A 15,434-nucleotide genomic window follows, 5' to 3' on the forward strand; every position below is an offset into this window, starting at 1 on the left:
TAAGCCTGCTGAAAGAAATTATAAATATTTATATACACTACTACTTTATGAAGCATGACTTTAAGAAATCATTTTAAAGATTAACAGGGCATCCTAAATGTGAATTATTTTGTGATGAATTTGCTGTGATTTAAAAAATTATGATTTCTTCCTAACTGAAGATAAAATTCACATGCTCCCAATCAAAATCTTTTTTTTGTTAATATTAATTCTGAAGAAAAAAAGAACTTCTGTAAAAACAGAATAAGTTAAAAACAAACAAGACCCTACGACAAGTAGATGTACTTTTCCTATGAAATCTCCCTAAAAATTGGGGTCACTGCTTCTTCAATACATCCTATGCGTGACCATTTCTACAAAAATCTTTTTCTGTTGTAGTAACTCCAAGGACCTGAACCATTTCATAAGTGTCTATTTTCTGAGACGGAATCTCAGCGGACACAGCACACGTTTTCAGGTGCCAGCACTGTAATGTTAGTGCCTGTTTCCTGGTTCCTCTTGAGAGTCACACAAGAGCAGTTGGCTGACCACCTTGCTGTTCAGCCATCCGGGTGGTTGCATATAAAACAGTCATCCATCTTATCTGTAACACCCTAGCTCCCCAAATCAATCAAAACCCCTAGAAATGATGCAGTATTCTAGGTATTTCGTCACTCACATGACTGTGAGACAAAAACCTCTATTAAAAGTGCAATCCATCAACACCTGTATATGATGCTATTGGACTCTTCATGTTTTCTGGGCTTTTTTTTTTTTTTCCTTTTAAAGCTTAGAAGGCTTACTTTAGCCATTAGAAATAATGGGGGGAACAGGAAGAAGTGGCTAAAAAGAGTGCAAAGATGATTAGCCAAGTTACCCTATTGGTGGATTTTTTACTCTGGCATCCCCCATGGCTCAGGAGTAAAGAATCTGTCTGCCCACGCAGGAGATGTGGGTCAGATTCCTGGGTCGGGAAGATCCCCTGAGAAGGAAATGGCAACCCACTCCAGTATTCTTGCCTGGAGAATCCCCATGGACAGAGGAGCCTGGTGGGCTACAGTACATAGGGTCGCAAAGAGTAGGAACAACTTAGTGATGAAACAAGGATAAACTTAACACCATTATGCAAATACTATCTACTCCTCTCCAAAATATTCCAGCAGACAATTAATGGGGAGGCAAACAAAGAAGCAGTGATGTAAGTAGATGCTAGTTTTTATGTCAATTGAAGAAAATGAATGGAAAAGGCAACCCTAATTATAGGTACTTTTCTATTAAGATTACCAAAACCCCATCTAAAAAGACATGATACAAATGACCTTACCTACAAACAGAAACAGAATCACAGACTTACGAGAATGAGCTTATGGCTGCTGGGGAGTGGGAAGGGATGGAGGGAAAGGATAGTTAGGGAGTTTGGGATGGACATGTACACACTCCTATCTTTAAAATGTATAACCAACAAGGACCTCTTGTGCAGCACATGGAACTCTGCTCAGTGTTATGTGGCAGCCTGGATGGGAGGGGAGCTTAGGGGAGAATGGATCTACGAATATGTATGGCTTGGTGCCTTAGCTGTCCACGTGAAACTATCACAACATTGTTAAACAGCTACACTCCTATACAAAATAAAAAGTTTAAAATAAAATAACTAAAACTCCACAATCTGCCGGCAGGGGGAGGATCACTGTTAATACAATTAGGGTTTTCATTTTCTTTTACTATTTTCTACACGTATTTAACTGAAATCATACTAAGGAGTTTGCACACTATTTTTACTTAACATTACAGCCCAGAGCATGTTCCTACCATGGATGTATAGTTCTCCCTCCATTTTTTCTCTCTGTTTCTTAGTGTTCAACATCAGCAGAACTGGGGAGCATCCTGAGGCCACAGACTGCCCCTCCGGTCTGGCTCCCCAGCATTAGCACACTACTGCACATGGAACAGACATTTACCTTTGTTGGCTTAGAAAGGAACCACGCTGTAACCTGGTCCTCTGTGATGAAAAACTGAGCTTGATAGTCGAAGCAAGATCAACACTCATGACTGAACAGTCAAAGGCAGAATCTCTGAATCAAGATGGAAAAATTAAAGAGGGATTCATTTTTGTCCATATCCAATTCTCCTGCCCCCACCAAAGGTATTAAAATCATAGATTAATTTGACATATTTATACTGAGCGACTGAACTGAACTGATACTAATTGTTGCTGTTGTTCAGCCGCTGAGTTGTGTCTGACTCTTTCGGACCCCACGGACTGCAGTACACCAGGCTCCTCTGTCCTCCGCTATCTCCCAGAGTTTGCTCAAACTCCTGTCCATTGAATCGGTGATGCCATCCAACCATCTCATCGTCTGTCCCCTCCTCCTACTGCCCTCAATCTTTCCCAGCTTCAGGGTCTTTTCCAGAGAGTCGAATCTTTGCATCAGATGGCCAAAGTATTAGAGCTTCAGCACCAGTCCTTCCAGTGAATATTCAGGGTTGATTTCCTTTAGGATTGATTGGTTTGATCTCCTTACTGTCCAAGGGACGCTCATTAGGCTCAATAAACATTAACTGACTGAATAAATGAATAGAAAACAGGTTTCCAAGAAATGAACTCCACTGTAAAACACTGACCAACAGCAAACCGTGTCTCCACGGCCACGAGTTCAGTGTTCACGGCCCATCCAGGGACCAGCACACCGCTCCTGCTAGGGAGACAGGACACCTCCTCTCCCACATCCAACACCAGGCAGCGCTGAGATGCAACACACAGGCAACAACGACCTGGTTGTTTTTGTTTTTCTGTCTTGTCATTTTCTACTTTTCTACCATTTTCTACCTCTGTGGCTGTTTTCTTCTTCTTTGCTCTTATGATCAAATACATTCCTTGAGGGCTAAGGCCTCTAAGGACAGTAGGGACACTATTTACAACACTGAACAGTGTATATTGGTTAGGTGAAGAAGAAGTTTGTGAGATATGCAACATTCCCAAGTCAAATATCGAGAGTAATCACAGCTGTGGATTGCATTTCACTGCCTTCATTAGAACAGCTAATCATCAATTGAGAGTTTACAAGACAACATAAAAATGGAAAAGGGAAAGGATGATTTTAGGCCTAGTAAAATTAACTGTGCAATTCCTTTGGTTATACAGGCGAGGAGATTATGGCTGGAGAGAAGATATGTATTTTGAGCTTAGTACCTACTCTGCTGGCAATAGCATTCAGTTACAGATAGAGGAAGACTAACCCTTGTTTTCTTCAAGGGTTCCTTTGAGAAGGATGATTAAAGAGATATGGCGTATACAGAAATATTAAAAGAGGTGATATTTTAATTATGAGAATGAATTTATATAAGAAAACTCCTATTAAGGAGTAACACTATCTGATAAAAAGTTGACCTGGGCAAAAGAGAGGTAGGAAGCCGAAGCTGGACGAGGAGGAGGTGGAGATAACCTTGTATACACACATCAGATAGGCTGGATCTGATGCTGGAAGTCAGGGCATCGATGAGAAGGAAATGGCAGCAACTGGAGCAGAAGATGACCAGGAAAGAAGTGGCCACGGGAGTGAGAAAGAAGTGACAAATGCAATCAATGATATGAAGGGAAACAAGCAGCTGAGGCACAAAAGCCAGATGAGATACCAAAGCACAGAGGAAGGTACCTGAGAAGGTGAAAGTTCGGTCTAGTAAAGCCAGGTCCTGGCTCTGCAGGGGTTCTCATGGGTCACCTCACAGGACAGCCTGCAGCAGCCCACACACCACGTGGCTCCTCCCTGCTTCTCACGTTTATCAGGTCTTAAAGAGCACAGACCCTTCAAGTGACAAATTCAAAGCTATAGATAAAACACTTCTCCCCATGGAAGTGAAGGATTAATCACTCAGTCACGTCTGACTCTTTGCGACCCTATGGCCTGTAGTCCACCAGACTCCTCTGTCCATGGGATTCTCCAGGCAAGAACACTGGAGTGGGTTGTCATTTCCTTCTCCAGGGGAATCTTCCTGGCCCAGGGGTCGAGTCTCCTGCATTGCAGGCAGATTCTTTACCATCTGAGCCACCTTCAGTGTTAAGCAACAAAACTTTCTTTCTGTAATTTAGGCCTTGATGGTTTTCTCTGAAAGTAATTAGTAACTTTCTCAATATACATCTCAAGTGCTCCAAGACTGTATTTTAAAGCCTATTCATAAAATAAAATTTAATATATTGAAATAATATAATGAAGTTATATTTCCATTTTAGCTTCTTAGATGTTTCAAAGAAAAGATGGGTAACTGACCAACCAAAGGATCACCCAACAGACACACAGGCTGTCGGGATTCTTCTCAAAAGAACCTAAATTTTATAGCAGAACTGATAATTACAGGTGAAAATTTTTTTGTTTTAATAATCTGACAATATATTCTATTTTACCATGTTAAGATTTAATACGGAGAAGGCAGTGGCACCCCACTCCAGTACTCTTGCCTGGAAAATCCCATGGACGGAGGAGCCTGGTAGGCTGCAGTCCACGGGGTTGCTAAGTCGGACAGGACTGAGCGACTTCACTTTGACTTTTCACTTTCATGCATTGGAGGAAGAAATGGCAACCCACTCCAGTGTTCTTGCCTGGAGAATCCCATGGACAGAGGAGCCTGGTGGGCTGCCGTCTATGGGGTCGCACAGAGTCAGACACGACTGAAGTGACTTAGCAGCAGCAGCAGCAAGATTTAATATTTTAACATAGTTTTAAAAATTATGAAATATTTTGTGCTGCTTTTAAAAAAACATCACTTTTTATTGTAGCTAAAGAAAAACTAAAGCAGTTAAGTTTTCTTCTGCCTTTTTCATCTTATTTTATATTTGTAAATTTTTTGCAATCAAAATAGAATAAAGAAGAGAGTCCCATGGACGGAGGAGCCTGGTAGGCTGCAGTCCATGGGGTCGCTGGGAGTCAGACACGGCTGGGTGACTTCACTTTCACTTTTCACTTCTGTGCACTGGAGAAGGAAATGGCAACCCACTCCAGTGTTCTTGCCTGGAGAATCCCAGGGACAGGGGAGCCTGGTGGGCTGCCGCCTATGGGGTCGCACAGAGTCGGACACGACTGAAGCAACTTAGCAGCAGCAGCAGAATAAAGAAAAGAAAATTAACGGTGTTTTCTTATAAAAGTGGTATCTGAAAAATGAGTGAAAAGTCCAAGTTGAAAACTCAGGAGCTGATACACACTGTCTGTACTACAGATGCTTACAGACAGAATATGCTGAATTTGATTATTGATATATTTAGTTCAGCTCAATTAATTAGTTCTTAGCCAAGCAAGCCCTTACAAAATACATTAAGGTCCACAGAAAACCCAAAACTCTTCCAGAGAAAAGGGACAAAATAAGCATTTACAATGTATATCTGAATTTTGTTAATAAATAAAGTTGTATACATGGAAATTGCTTAATAAATATTTAATGACTGAATGATTAAACATCCAGGTTTTGAAATTAAGTTGTTAAAAGATGAAAATCTCTTTGTTAATATGAAAATTGGTTATAAATTAACTATCAGCAAAAGTCATTCACTGTTACAATTTATACGCATACTGTAAGACCACATAACACCATTGTGCTTGAGTTAACAAGCAAAGTAGCTATTCCATTTATATTGGCAATGTTCCACAAACAACAGAGCTAAGTCCAGCAGATACAACATTTTCAAAATGCATGTAAACTATTTAGATGAATTCTTTCTGCTGACAGTCCCCAGGGAGAAAAGAGAAAATGATGTGTTTTACCCTAAGAGCTCAAAGCCCTCTTGGGAGGTAATTCAATTGAAATTTTACATTCAGTCTAGCCAGGCAGTGATAAACAGATGCTTGAATTAGCTGCCATATACCATAATCAAATATCTTAAGGAGAAAACTTTCTAACAAAAATAGAGAGAAGAGGGTGAAGAGGAAAAAAAGAGGGGAAGAAAATATTTTTTTAAGCTTACTGCTATTTTTAGGGGAAAAAATTGTTTTTCTAACTACTTCTGTAAGTAGTATACCATAAGAATCAACAATGCCTTTCAATACATTTACTGGTTAGTTCACAGCACGGGGCAGTTAGCTCACAGATAATCAGAAATAACTAAACTTATACTAAGTTTTTTGAAATTGATATAATTTGCTGATTTTTTAATCGTTACGTATACAAAATGTAATCTGTATCTGTGTCTTTTACAATAAGCATCTTCCGATCTTGGCTGAAAATAACTTGGGGTACAAATAATAAATAAATAAATGATGAAAGCTTAAAATTCATTCAAAAAATTACTCCCATGTATCAAAATAGGCAAAACCATAAAAGCGGCTAAAAAAGCACAAATTATGACCAGCAACCAACCAAAGAAAGATCACTCCATCCATATCAAAAGTCTTCAACCTTCATTTAAGTGACTCACTAGATTAACTAACGCTCTTCATTTTTTTCTCTAAACTGTATCCGCTGACACTCCCACTCTGCAGAGAGCACGCAGCGAGTAAAGCCTGGAGCTACTGTCCACCAGTCACTTACAATATTTACAAATATTAGCCCCCACTAGCTGACCTATGTGTTTATCAAAATCAGTTGTGCTGTTCTCAAACTAGTGCCTGCCAGTTATACTTGTTATTGCAGCTAGGTTACTTAATTAAATATTAACCAAGGAGATATGAATGCAAAAAAGTGACTTGTTTCTAATGAAAATTAAATCAAAATGGTTCAGAAAGACTCAATATAGACTCACCACTGGAGGGGAAATGTCTGTTGATTTAAGTGCGGGCAGAGATTTAAAAAATAAACTGGAAGGATTAGAAGTTAAAAATCTAGATGGATTCTACACAGATTACTTTGTAAGTTTTAAAAGTTCTAACTTCAGTTTAAAGAAAGTGACAGTGGAGATCACAGATGATGTACCAGAGGGGGTCTGATGCACAAAAAGACATGTTAAATTCCAACCAGAAAACCAACAGTCGATGAGCCTTGACCCCCACTGAGAGAGACAGGTGGAGGGACATTTATATGTCTCAGCTGAATATCGAGTGCTAAGGTTCTCACGTGTCAATCTTGTCTTTTAAACAATTCTCCGCTTTGACTTCTTTCCTGTGATGAACTGACCAACTGAGGTCTGATAAGAGCTTCTCTAGGCTCAGCTGGGACCAGGAGCGCAGACACAGAAGCTCGCTTGCAAGCGATAAGGGACCAGCACAGACACGGGGACGGGATGCTCCCAGCTCCCAGCCACGGCCTGGCCAGCAAGGAGAGGTCAAAGAGAACTTGAAAGGGGTTAAATCCTAAAAAGGATATAGAAGTTCAGCAGGCAGATAGGCAGAGGAGGAGGTCTCTGAAGCAGAAGAAACCAAGGCGGGCAGGTGAGAGACCCCCGAGCATTGCAGGCTGGCAAGTAAAGGGCAGAGGAGGGGTGCAGAGAGCGAGGCTGGTCCTACCTGCCGTGGACAAGCCTGTGATTTTTATCAGGAAGGCAAAATAATCTGAAGAACTGTAAGTAGAGCAGCAACTAGATCTCTGTTACAGAAATACTGCTCAGGCCCAGTATGGTGGACAGAGGAAGCAGGAAGGGTAACTGCGAAATCAGAACTGGGCCCTTGGGGTCAGAGAGGAATGTGGACTTAATGTTGAGGAGGCGGAACTGATAAGAATTCAAGAGAGAGAGGTGATGAGAACAGTGAAAAAAAAAGTCAGAGGACCCCACAGGCATCTACCAGGGGAATGAGATAGAAGATGGTGGCCCCTGAAGCATGGACATGTGGGGAGACCCAGAAAGAAGGGTGTGGTCCTTGGCCTGGAGGAAGTTAAAGAAGGGCTTTAAATGTCTGTCTTAAAATGGAAGAGATCTGAGCGTGTCTGCAGGCAGGGGAAGCAAGGTGAGAAGGAGCTGGAAACATGAGGTGATGAGATGCAGAGCAATGGACCCAACGCTGGCCAGGTGGGCCAGTTCACCTCGACAGCAGGGGCATTCTACAATAGAGACTCGGGGGCCTAGAAACCTCTAGTTTAAAAAGCTCCCCAAGTTATTCTATTGTTGCTCTGTGGAATGGAGCTGGAACCACTGGCCGAGAGCTTCCATGAAAGACTTCAACGCTCTGTTTTCAACTCAATCATTTCCTCTGGCATTCTGTTTTAAATGGCCAATTAAAATTATAAAGAATCTTAATAACCTAAAGGTACAATCAGGTATCTTCCTCTCTAATCCTTAACTCTGCGTTTATCACCCCCAATTCTAGGGTGGACTGAAAAGCCTTTCTTGAGGTTTCTTCTCAGGCTTCAGATGATTCAGCATCAAAACACTCCCGGGGTTCTTATCTGTTTCAGTCCCAGGCAGTCAATTCATCTTCCTAAACAGTTCACAGTCATCGCCAGGAAAAGTCTTAGGTTGCATTTTCATCTGCTCTGCTCTTTGATCCTCCTGCTTCCTTTCCGTATGAGCAGCAGAAGTGGGGAAAGAAAAAAGAAAAGAGAGAGACGGGAAGAGGAAGAAGAGCTATACACGCAGTCTTTTCACCATGAAGAGAAAGCCTTTCTTGACTCTGTGCGATCACAAAAAGTTCTCTCCACACCCGCCACAATTTGTAAGTGCAGTTCCACGCCGGCCTCGGAGCTGCACTGCCTGACACAGGACAGCACGTCCCAGGGGACCTTCATTTTTCCAGCACCCCCTTCACAGCGGGAGCTGTCCAGAAACGGCTTTAGACCCTGTTCCCCTTACCATTTCCTCCACCAGCTTGTCTTCCTGACACGAAAGAGAACGTTTCAGGCAAAATTTAAAGATACTCCTAAAGAAGGTATTTAAAATAATTTCAATGTGAGATGACTCTGGTCTGTATATTATTTTCCTATTCATGTCAGGAATGCAAGTTTCGCTTCCTGTTTAAGACTGACAGAAGTTACCTGAGAGCAGAGAGCAGGCTGTAAGTGTTGGAAGTACAGAGAATACTGGGAGTAAAATGGGGATGAACACTTACTGGCTGTCTGCTGTGTGCTACAGTGGAGATGTGAGGCCTCGTTTCGCTTTTATGGCCACCCCGTGAGACCCAATGACCCTCATCTTGCTGATAAGGAAACAAGTTCACAGGGGTTGAGAGAGTCATCCAGCTACTGAGGGGCCAGGTCAGGATTCTCGTAGACCTCTCCAAGTGCCAAGCCCACACTTTTCTTTGGTTATGACATATGGTGAGGAAATATTTATTTTCAGGATAAAACAAAAATTAACAGGATTCTATGGAAGGTTGTGATAAAGGAAAGAGGCAGGAGAAAGAAAAGAATCCACTTGAGAAACAGAAGAGAGACCAGAGCTCCAGGTGACGCCAAGACCCCAGGATCTGGGGAGGGAAGCGGACAGCGTCGGGTGGGAAGGACGGTTGGTCGCATGGAAAGTGGCTGACTTGTCCCAAAGCGCCAACACGCAGAAGATCTGGCCTAGAAAGGATTCTTCAAAGCTAAAAGCCCGATGACAGGTCATCAAATACAACCACCAGGGGCAGCGCCCATGAAGCTCAAAGAGCCTCCCCGTGGCTGCTAAGTAATAACCCTCCAGCCCCTCCAAAGAACTTCTGAACACAAACTCTTGACTATATACCTTCAAACGAAATATTAAACAAGTGAAGTAATTGTGAATAAAAACTGAAATCTAGTTAGGAGGACTGTTTTTCATATAGCTGTGCTAAGTCACTCAGTTGCATCTGACTCTTTGCCACCCCATGGACTGTAGCCCACCAGGCTCCTCTGTCCATGGGATTTTCCAGGCAAGAATACTGGAGAGGGTTGCCATTTCCTCCTCCAGGGGATCTTCCCAACCCAAGAATTGAACCCAGGTCTCCTGCATTGCAGGCAGATTCTTTACCAACTGAGCTATGAGGGAAGTCCTCCGAGAATGATGGGAACATATTAAAGAACACCAAGGCAGCTTGAGGGGCTTGCATGGGCCAAACCAAGGAAGATTTAAGCACCAAAATAAATAACCACTGACTAAAATAGAAATTCACAAGTGTACACTGATATAAATACATGAATAAATAAGTGGGAAAGAAGGAAAAATCTCCCTTAGCATAGAATGCCAACTAATAAATGTAGAAGGATGGATTAGAAATTTACCACCCAGCAACTCTGACGGTAATAACTGGTCCGGGTGAAAATCATCAGTGGGCACTAGAAGTGGTGGATAGAATATCTGCATCATCTCAAAGCATCTCCCCACAAGAGTGTTAGCAACAACAGAGAAAAAATTAATAACTTGACAGTGGAGAGACCTGGAAAATCAAAATGGAATCAACACTGCTGGGCTCTTCACACGGCCCACAAGAAGAACACAGCACTACTTCCATGGGATTCTGGACAAAAACACATCACTGGAACCTCATAAGGAAACCGTGATTTCTAGCTGGATGCTGGACCAGACATTCTCCTTTCGTTTTGCTACAGGGGATAGTGCTGGGACAAGTGATATAATTTGAACATATGGCCTATAAATCAGATGATATCATTATATCAATGTTAATTTCCGGATTCTGATGACTGAATTGTGGTTACGTATCAGAAACCCCCTCTTTTTTTAGGAAATACACACCAAAATATTTACTGGTAAAAGGGCATCTTGTTGGCACCCTACTTTCAAATGGTTTAGGAAAAGACAAAAGAAAACGTGTATGTGTGTGTTTGTATATATACATACAAATAGAATGATGGAGTAAATGAGCTAAGATGTTAATGTTTTAGGAATATAAGTGAAGAATACAAGGGATTCTTTGTGTTGTTCTTACAAGTTTCTGTAAGTCTGAAATGATCTCCAAGTAGAAAGTAAAACAAAATCATCTCACATATTGAACCAGCTGCTGCTTAATATTTTTGCAAGAACCTCAAGTGCTCTCTTGGGCAGTTCCTGGACCCAACAGTGGCCCCCTGCTCCTCCTACCAGCCTGGGATATGAACCACTGCCTCTTCAGACAACTGTACCTGTTAGACAATTCCTCCTTACACTGAGGCACAGTCTATGCCCCGGGTATTTTTCACCCCTCAAACCTACGTGCCTTTCCCTGTGGTTACAATCTTTTTCCCCTAAATCATTTCAAAGGCTTTCTACCATCTTTAGGTACCATCTTTAATGGTACCATGCAAAGACCAAACTTCTTACTCTCATTTTCTTGCTTCTGAAGATTTTTTTCTGTCTCTTAATAATATTATTTCTTCTATTACAAAATGAGGTAGATGGATTAGATGTGTCAGATCCTATCACAAGACTGTGAATTTCTTAGAGCAAGGGCTATGCAGTGTGCCTGGCACTGACATGTGGTTAAGTGTGATGCACGTGTTGGACCAGAAAAACCATCAAACGCAACACGCTGAGACCAATGGTTGGTTGACAATCTCCAGTAAGTAGATCTCTGCACAACGCCAACTGTATCTAATTTTTCAAAAGCTGAATACAAAAACACCTTTGAATGTTTAATTGCTTCCCTGAAACCCAGTAAAATATATAATGCACCCACCACTTTAGGATCTGCTGGGAGAAATTGAGGGCAAGAGAAGGGGGCAACAGAGGATGAGATGGTAGGATAGCATCGCTGACTCAATGGATCGACTCAATGAGTTTGAGCAAACTCCAGGAGACGGTGAAGGATAGGGAAGCCTGGCGTGCTGCAGTCCATGGGGTCACAACAGTTGGACATGACTTAGTGACTGAAAAACAACCGCTTTAGGAAACAGCTGTGTCTGTGAAAACTTGGGGATTAATCGACCTGCTTGATTTCCAGTTTTGAGCACACTGTAATTACCCAATCGATGGCTGTTCAACTGACCTCACTATTTCTTTCCATTATTCAACCTATGGCACACCTGTTAAGTTACAGGAACAGCCCATAGGAAAGACTATCAACATCTAATATATACAGTCCCTAGTGATGGTATTTCTGCTTAAGAATCACAAAATGCTGTTCTGTAGTTAAAAACAAACAAAAAAAGTAGTCAACTAGGGCAGAGGAGTTACACAGTGAATTAGATTTAAAGCCCGAACTAGAACTCAAGCCTAAGGCGCCCATGTCAGAGTTCCTTCTGCCGTATCTCATCCGTATCTCATCTCTCTGCCAACTTGACCCTGAAATGCTTCCTGGAGGATAAGTTTTTCATTTACATTTAAACACCCAGTTGTTAGTCTGTAATGCTTTGAAAGACCTCTCTAGAAACTGGGCGTTGTCTTGTTCTTTTTATTTATGAAATGTATAAACAAATATCTGATATAAAAGATGTAAAGTTCAAGCTTTATCGCCAAATAAGTATTTTCTAATCAATCTGTATATAAAAATATTTGGGGTTCCACTAAGGCTTCTAAGGGCTTCTCTGGTGGCTCAGATGGTAAAGAATCTTCCCTCAATGTGGAAGACCTGGGTTCGATCCCTGGGGTCGGGAAGGGTCCCCTGGAGAAGGAAATGGCAGCCCACTCCAGTATTCTTGCCTGGAAAATCCCATGGACAGAAGACCCCGGTAGGCTACAGTTCATGGGGTCACAAAGAGTCGGACTTCACTTTCACTTTAAGGCTTCTGTATCTAATTTTTTAAAACTTTTTATTAAAATATAATAAGCATACACAAAATACATATATTACAGCATATGGCTTGATGGATTTTTACAAGACTCAGATCAAGAGAAGGGCATGACCAGCATCCTACGCTTCAGTTCCCCCTAGCCTCCACGAGGCACCACCACACACTCTCCTAAGAGCAGAAGCAGTGCTGGGTTTGGTCTGGCTTCTTTCACTGACTCTCTGCTTGAGAGAGCTTTCTACACTGTGTGTAGTTAGAGATCCTTTTCATTGCTATATAATATTCCACACTATATTTATCCATTCCCTGCCAGGAGGACTTCGAATCTGCTTTTTTGTATTTGTTATTTTATATTACTTTCTTATAGAAGACTCCTAGAGTTGTAGAAGCCCTGTGCTTCACAAAACCAAGATCTGCTCCTGGGTACATCCACAAGATGAAATGTCTTACGTTCTTTTTAAAAGGAATGTTTTAGAATAACAGATAGCCTGGGAAAGTCAGAAGCATGATACCTGGGACCTACCATCCTGCAGTCCAGTGGCACATAGTATGCATGCATGTCTACTGAATAAATGCCACAGTGGAAAGTACAGTAAAAGTCACTGAAGGGAAACTGTGACATGACAGAAACATTAGCTCAGATATATTTCATATTTGAATTGTCAGCACACTATGGGAACTACCTCTCTAGCTAGTCCCTTCTCAAACAACATACCCGGTGTACAAGAGGCACCTGAAGGGGAGAGAGGGACACTGAATCTATCATGTAGTTTTAAAAAGTGAAATAAAAACCAAGAAACCTCATTCTATTATCTCTATTTGTCACTAGCTTTTAAGACTTCATTACTATGGGCCTGAACCACCTTATTTTCTTACATTGAAGGACTATAATCTCAGAGTCTCTTCAGCTCTACGATTCTTAGACACTTTCACTGTAAGATAATAAGAATAAATGAAATATATTTCTATTTTTTAATTAAAAGAGTATTTGAAAATTCTAATAAAGATTGAGGAGAAGGGGACAACAGAGGATGAGATGGTTGGATGGCATCACCAACTCAATGGACACGGGTTTGGGTGGACTCCGAGAGTTGCTGATGGACAGGGAGGCCTGGCATGCTGCGATTCATGGGGTTGCAAAGAGTCGGACACGACTGAGGGACTGAACTGAACTGAATAACACATTATGGTATAGTATTGTATTCTCACTCATATTCTGAATATTTAGGAATTAAGTAAACAAGTAGTTTAATTTTTTTCTATGTGTCTAAAGAACGGAGCAAGAAATTCCAACTTAAAAACTTTTGCTGACAATTCTGGGCTAGTTAGTGGGTCTACCAACTGTACTGAAAGTTTTTTAAACCAAGAAATTAATCATGTAAAAAACATTCCAAGGTGGAAAAAAAAGAAAAAGACCTCCTAGATATCTATACCCTTACTACCCACTCAATCCCTACTGATGAATTCTAAAGTTACAAATTCAGGTGTCTTTAACAAATTTATAAATTCAGTATTAATTACTCCTAAAGACTCTTAAAGACTGACAATTTTCTCATTTTTCTACAAGATTCTCAGCAAAGTTTGCAGTTACAAAAAGGGAATAACAAGCAGTAAACTGTAAAAAAAAAAAATAGCAAAAAAAGAGAAAATAAACATCAGATGTGGAGTCTCCATAAAAAAAAAAAAAAAAAAAAAAACACAGTGAGCAGATAGGAAAGTGAGCAATTTGGGTAAAGGAGGTTCAAAGAGAGATTTGAAAATCAGGGTGACAGTTTTATTTAGATTTGCTAAAGATAAAGGAAGCAAGCCAAAGCAGAAGTGATAGGTGAGCTACACTGTCCTATTTCTAGCACTAGAAAAAGTCTGGAGGAAGAACTAGGTACACTCTGAAGTTTAAACATCTAAGAAGGAGGTGAGAAAAATAGTTTTAATAGGTGGCTGCTGCTGCTGCTGAGTCACTTCAGTCGTGTCCGACTCTGTGCGACCCCACAGACGGCAGCCCACCAGGCTCCCCATCCCTGGGATTCTCCAGGCAAGAACACTAGAGTGGGTTGCCATTTCTCTCTCCAATGCATGAGAGTGAAAAGTGAAAGTCCGACTCCTATATACCCCATGGACTGCAGCCTAACAGGCTCCTCCGTCCATGGGATTCTCCAGGCAAGAGTGCTGGAGTGGGGTGCCATTGCCTTCTCCGAATAGGTGGCAGAAAAGTTAAAATGTGGATAAGATTTCAGTAAAATAACCGATTTTGGCTCTATATTTCCAAAGTAAAGAAAGTAACCAACAGGCTCTATGACTTTTAAGACAATACATTGATATTTACAAATGAGCTAATTAAAACTGCACAGAACGTGACGTAACAGTTAATAATGCCCATGACCTCGTGCCCAGCCCCCCCCCACAGGGACGTGTGAGACCTCGCTGGCTCCTCTCTCCCATGGGCACAATTAACGCACTTCTGGCAACAGCACTTCAGAGGCGACCGTGACCATAAACAAGCTGTTCCTTCAAACACAATCCTTACGAAACCAACAGGAAAACTTTCCCAGAGTGATCTGCACTTTAAAATACCCCTTTCATTCAAAAGTAAAATAACTCTAGATGACAGTTTATGATTAAATTTAGAGACGACGAAGTCCACAGTCAGGAACATGCAGACCCCTGAACATTGCAGGTAAGGCACATTTTTTTGGTAACAATCTTTACATTATTTTGGAAAATTAACCCTGAGCAACAGTATCCTCTTTCTCTTATTGATATTTTCTATGTTTTGACTATAAGGGAACAAAGAAAAGAAAACTATCAATCATTTCCCCAACTAACTTATACACGTGTAACATTTACCTTTTAGTCATTAGGGGTTTCCCTTGTGATACAGAAGACACAAACCATAAATAAGAAGGAAGGGAAAGAAAGAATGCTTT

General features: G+C 41.2%; 1 protein-coding gene across 3 annotated transcripts in view; it reads right to left on the minus strand.

Moving 5' to 3' along the window:
• Window positions 1-15,434, minus strand: part of TAF3 (TATA-box binding protein associated factor 3) — a 122,457-nt gene that overhangs the window by 67,014 nt on the left and 40,009 nt on the right. Inside the window, exon 1 of one of the 3 annotated variants that reach the window (XM_061435740.1) lies at window positions 1,938-2,614. The exons of the other annotated variants lie outside the window; for them this stretch is intronic. The gene's annotated coding sequence lies outside the window, so the exon portion shown is untranslated. Of the gene's footprint in view, window positions 1-1,937; window positions 2,615-15,434 lie in introns of those variants that run through there. 3 annotated transcript variants of the gene reach the window in all.

The sequence above is a fragment of the Bos javanicus genome, chromosome 13 (genome assembly GCF_032452875.1).
Source record: "Bos javanicus breed banteng chromosome 13, ARS-OSU_banteng_1.0, whole genome shotgun sequence".
NCBI classification, from domain to species: Eukaryota; Metazoa; Chordata; class Mammalia; order Artiodactyla; family Bovidae; genus Bos; species Bos javanicus.